At 42.5% G+C, this 6,000-nt stretch overlaps 1 long non-coding RNA gene across 1 annotated transcript in view; it reads right to left on the bottom strand.

Annotated features, from left to right (window-relative positions):
• Positions 1-386: 386 nt before the first annotated feature.
• LOC140508953 (uncharacterized) overlaps positions 387-6,000 on the bottom strand; it is a 121,438-nt gene continuing 115,824 nt past the window's right edge. The window contains exons 2-3 of the long non-coding RNA XR_011968541.1: positions 1,235-1,302; positions 387-674 (exon numbers count right to left, since the gene is read on the bottom strand). This is a non-coding gene — a long non-coding RNA (uncharacterized lncRNA). The remainder of the gene's footprint in view (positions 675-1,234; positions 1,303-6,000) is intronic.

Below are 6,000 nucleotides of genomic sequence, written 5' to 3'. Positions count from 1 at the left end.
TAAAGGAACCACCTGACCAAATTAATGTGGTTAGTAGAAGATATAGTAACAGTATCTTTAGTATCTAGGGAAAAGCTTAGTAAAATAGGTGCTACACTAGTAACCTTGAAGCACCAAAATGGATCCTATGATTATCCTACAGTCTGTGAAATTTCTTGCTTCAAAGAAATGTAAATTTTAGTGTCATTTACTTATTCAGGCAGTACTTAAGACAGTAGGATATTTTTGACCACTGCATATTAGTTGAGATCATCAAGTATGCTTAATTACCCATGTCATTATCCAAACTGTAATAACTGTGAATTTTAATAATCATAGGATCATCCCAGAGTTCATTTTCAAAGCATTATTTTACTCTGCCTCAACCTTCTGGAGCAGAGAAATCTTAAGTCTGCAAAGAGCCATTTCCTTTATTGATCACAAGAAATTACAAAGTCATAGCACTGATTTTTCAAGCATTTTGTGTATAAGATTTTCAAAAGAAAAAATATATATGTCTGTTTTATTTGCTATTATAACTTTACTGTTCCAACCCTTTGGTTGCAACTGCAGCTCTCTAACCCTTCTCTGTGGTCATCCTTTGAGGGTAGGATGCAGATCAGACTTTAGATTGAGGGATGCACTCTGTGCAGTAGTACTCTTCATTCATCTCTGTTTCCTTAACTGGGTAGGTTCTAGTTAGGTAAAAAACAAAACAAAACAAACAAACAAAAAACACTTGGTAAACCAGCATAGAATGAAATATGGCCCTTCCTCTTCCATTTGGTTGAAAGCAACAGGAATCCAGTGGACATTTTGGGACCTGTGCTTTTCTCTTTAAAAATGTTTTAATCAGAGCCATATTGTGTCCACGCAATTTATAATATGTGAAATTACTATTTCCCGGATATAAGTTTCAAGTTTAGAACTTCCTTAAAAGATACAAAAGTGTGACCATGTTATGTATTTTACTTTTTAATTCAGTAATGATGTTGATAAGTTTGACATTGAGAAGATGTGAGTGAAAAATCTTATGATAATGCCATATAACAACTGCTTGGAGGAATAGCGGATGGAGACAAATCTAGGTGGAGGTTAGGGTGTGTGGATTTTAACTGTCTTTAAATATTGAAGGGCTGTCACATTGGAAGGAGGGTAAATTTATTTGGTATTGTGCCAGTGGAGAGATCTAGGAGGAGACAGGAGAATTCTCCAAGAGACTAAACATTTAAGCTTCATATGGGGAAAATCTTACCAACATCTAGAACTTTCCAGAGGTGGAATTGGTGTCTGTGGGAGGTAGCCATTTTCTCCTCATGAGTCCTAAAACAAAGTTTTGGTGGTCACTTCTCTTGCTTGTTTTTAAAGAGAAGAAATGAAAAAGACAGGGAGAAATGTTGGGATTGGAAGCTCAATTCCGTGTGGACGGTCTCGGGCGGGTAAAAGTGGGACTTCTAAATCTTAGAGTCTTACGAGGCCCTCCATGAACAGCGGGGGTTCGAGAAGGTCAGACTGAGCTAGCTCGGCTAGCTCGGGTATTTCCACCTCTCCCTGGGAGATACGTGATGGGTGGAGTCTCCCTGCCCTCGAGATTGTCCCAGATTGGAGCACACCTAGTTACCTAACAGCACGGTATTGAGATGCAAACTGTGTGGCTGAAGGTTAAGTAAGATTGAGGAAGCCTGAAAGCTCTCTCTTAGCATATGTGGAGCCAAGAGGACAGTAGGCTCCGCTCCTCTTCTTTCCTCTCTCCCCTCCCCCTCTCTCCCCGCTTGTACTTCTACTTCCAATCCCTTAAGCTTAGCCTCCTTAGGAAATCTCCCCCTCTTCCTCCTAAGGAAGACTGCCCTGCACTTGTAACTAGACCCTGTAATAAAGCTCAACCCTTGTTCGACTCTGGAACTACCTTTCTCTCATACGTTTATCCGGTGTGGCCAACCGAAGACCTGGGACAGGTAAGAAAGACTCGGCTAGCCCAATACAGGCCTCTAGGTCTGACAGTTGGCGCCCCAACAGGGATTGGGAGGGTAGATAATCCTGGGTGCTTTGGGGGTACACCCGGAAGGGGCTGTGAAAGAAGCGAGTCCCGAATCCTAGATTCGGAAGGAGAGAAAGTGGAGAGAAGCTTCCCAAACCCCTGGGAAAAGGGCAGAGATGGGGAATCTATTGCCAGTAATAAAGCCAGAGGAACAGGAGGTCTGGGCTGAGACACTTCACAGGGAATGCAGGGAGGCGGGGGTCACAATAGAGTTAAACGACCTCCGAGAATTTTGTAAGGAAGGGCCGGAGAGGCCAGGGCGGGATTGGAAAGAGAGTGGAAGCGGAGAGAGGGGAAGGGAGGACCTTGGCGAGCAGAAAGGCGAGCAGAAAGTTAAGGAGCATAAAGAAAAAATAGGTTCGGAGCTCCATCTAGCGGATGGGAAAGGTGAGGCAGGGGAGAATGTACTATGTCTTCCCTCTGCGCCTCCTTATAGCACGCTCCATACTGGAGCGGATAGGACCTGCCTTAGCGGTCGCTCAGTACCCTGGCACTGGAAGCTCAAAGAAAGCCAGAGACCAGTGTGGGGAATAGGAGGGTACCAAAATACCTTAGAGACAATGCACCCAGTAAAGTGGGAGGCAGAGGATCGCCAAGGGACCGTATGGCCGTTGGTGATTCCAGGACTTAGTTTTAACATCTGGGGCAGGGACATTATGAGCTGCCTCGGGATGAAGCTATCAAATTTTTAGTAAGGGCCATTGCTGTTGTACTGGAGTCCCCACCCTTGAATTGGAAGTCAGACACCCCGATTTGGGTGGAGCAATGGCCCCTGACTCCAGAAAAACTCCAGGCATTACAAATATTGGTTAAGGAGCAATTAGCACCCTGGAATGCTCCTGTGTTTGTTATAAAGAAAAAATCTGGGAAATTCAGGTTTCTTACAGATGTTAATCAAGGATTTGTGAGCACCTGGCAGCAGCTATACCTAAGTAAACAGCCACTATGCATTCTTATCAACTTTACCTTGAAGGCGATCCTCGCTAAACAAAGAAGGGGAAAAGGTTGCCTAATACAATCAGAGCTTGATACAGCTGTCTCAAAAGGCTCACATACTACTCCAGCTATGAGACATTTTGTGACTTTTCCAAGACAACCCCGCAAGGAAAGTAATACCCAGGCTGGATATAAAGACACATGGGCCATGGTAAAGGATATGGCCTCAGGGAAATGGAAAGGTCCGTATAAGATACTAATATGGGGTCGAGGGTATGTTTGTGTCTCCATAGGAAAAGGTCATGCGTGGATTCCCATTAGAAGGATCCGTAAGTGGGAACTGATGTCGGAGACGGCGGAGACGCAGGAGGCGGAGAGCCTGGAGACCCCGGAGAAGGATCATACACCACCTGAGCCTGCTGCTGACAGCTTTAACCTTGCTGCCCAGAGAGGAGGCAGCACTCATCACAACCGCAGACACTGCTGCTGACAGCTTCCCATCTAGGCATCTTTTTCAGCGGCTGAAGGAGGACTTTGATATCACAAACCCAGGACACTGGGGGGGGAAGGGGTGACCAACTTTTCACCTGAATACCACAGGCTTGGCCATTCAGGCTTGGCCGTTGAGATCCATTTGCATGACTGAGGGAGTGGTGATGTAAGGCGCCTACACCAGCTGCTCCTCTTAAAATATGCTTTGGGATTAGTTGATTGCACTTCCCCTGTTGTAACTCAGCCATTTAGTTTCATCTTTGTTTTATTTGATGCCTCCCTTTGTCAGTTGTGCTAGCTGCAGATTTCTGTGTGAATGAAGTCTTGTTGTAGGGTACTCATATGCTAAAGGCCTTCCTAATCCACTCAGCCTCCAGCCACTGTTTGCTCTAGAGCCAGGTGCGCTCTGCGCATAACAAAGAAGGGGATATGTTGGGACTGGAAGCTCAATTCCGTGTGGACAGTCTCGGGCAGGTAAAAGTGGGACTTCTAAATCTTAGAGTCTTATGAGGCCCTCCATGAACAGTGGGGGTTTGAGAAGGTCAGACTGAGCTAGCTCGGCTAGCTCGGGTATTTCCACCTCTCCCTGGGAGATACGTGATGGGTGGAGTCTCCCTGCCCTCGAGATTGTCCCAGATTGGAGCACACCTAGTTACCTAACAGCACGGTATTGAGATGCAAACTGTGCGGCTGAAGGTTAAGTAGGATTGAGGAAACCTGAAAGCTCTCTCTTAGCACGTGTAGAGCCAAGAGGACAGTAGGCTCCGCTCCTCTTCTTTCCTCTCTCCCCTCCCCCTCTCTCCCCGCTTGTACTTCTACTTCCAATCCCTTAAGCTTAGCCTCCTTAGGAAATCTCCCCCTCTTCCTCCTAAGGAAGACTGCCCTGCACTTGTAACTAGACCCTGTAATAAAGCTCAACCCTTGTTTGACTCTGGAACGACCTTTCTCTCATACGTTTATCCGGTGTGTCCAACCGAAGACCTGGGACAGGTAAGAAAGACTCAGGTAGCCCAATACAGGCCTCTAGGTCTGACAGAGAAAGAGTTAGTGAGAACATGATTACAGGGATAATCTATCAGAAGCAATGGGACCAATGGTGCATGAAGATCAAAGTCTTTGGATATGGTAAGAAGGGTTGCTGCTTTGTCAGAGACTTGAGTAAAGGAAATCTTATGAAGAATTTGGAATGTAGATAAGAACTCATAGTGATCATCTTTTATTTTTTCAGTAAACTATGAAGGGAATTTCTTAGGAATGGTAAACGGTGGTAGCTACATATTACAGTAGAGATTTAGAAGAGCTGCTAGGAGAAATGCCTTGGATACTCAGTGGGGAATGAGAAAAATAATTACCTTTTTTCAGTGAGTGAAATAGTGAACAAAGTAGAATGAGTTATTAATAAAAATTAATCAAATTATATTTTAAATAATTTTAAATTAAAATTATTAAATAATTAATATAATAATTAAAAATGAAAAGAAATAAATTAGAATTTAACAAAAATAAAATTCTAAAGGATTTAAAAGTTAAAAAAATTACATTACAAAGTGATATATCAAAAATCCTCAAAAGCAGGAGTTATCATCTAACTTCTCATGTAGTCTGTCAGACACATAAATGACGTGCATGTGACAAATGTAAGACTTTATAGTTTATGTGGCAAGAATTAGTTTTAGAGGGTCATGGTAAGACCAGCAAAGATAGTGAAAGAAATTAATGTTACACAATTGGGGAACTTAAGGCTTATTTACAATTTTCAAACTTTCCAGTGCCATAATGAAAGTTTTTCAAGGTGTTTGGTGACTATGATGAGGCAAAATGAAAGAAGGATCTAGAATTCAGGGTGATATTTTAGGGCAGAAAAAAAAATTAAGGCTAGCGGTTGGTAAGGAATATTATACCTTTTATTTTACATATGTACTTATGACTCTTCCAGTCAAGAGGGCAGGATTAACTCTCATTGATAATTTGTGCCTATTCCAGTTCTCTTCACACAGTAGGATTTAAAAGAAATCAAATTTGATTTATGGTTATCTGAGGTTGAGTAAAATAGTAAAAATGAAATATTTTGCTTTGATTTCATAGAAGGCCATTGGTATAAATTGTGGTGGAATTGGAGGCAGAAGAACAGATTGTAAATCGTGGGCCCAGAATACAATCTGTGTAACTCCTGAAAGTCATTTAATTTCTCGAGTACTTATTTTCCCTGCCCTCTGCTGGACTAAGGTTTTGATTACTGTGCTGTATCATTTATCCACAGTTTTTCAGTGTCATCTATAGGAAGCAATCCCAGAGGAGAAAGGTGCACTACATCAAAGTCTTAGATAGATAGATGGATAGATAGATAGAGAAAGATAGGTCTAGATAGATATCTCTCTCCTCTCCCTCTCTCTTTTTACTAAATGGTTTTTTACTCAATCCCCAAATAACTAAAAAAGGTGTATTGGGGAAGGGAGTAGGGGTCAGAAGCAAAATACTTTTCAGGAGAAACAGGGTGAAATGAGAGAATGAGAAAGATAAAGGAAAAATATATACTATAAGCAAATTAAGACAGA

The sequence above is a fragment of the Notamacropus eugenii genome, chromosome 5, assembly GCF_028372415.1.
Source record: "Notamacropus eugenii isolate mMacEug1 chromosome 5, mMacEug1.pri_v2, whole genome shotgun sequence".
Taxonomy (NCBI): domain Eukaryota; kingdom Metazoa; phylum Chordata; class Mammalia; order Diprotodontia; family Macropodidae; genus Notamacropus; species Notamacropus eugenii.
Note: the sequence above shows the minus strand (reverse complement) of the source record. Positions and strands in the feature narration are given on the sequence as shown.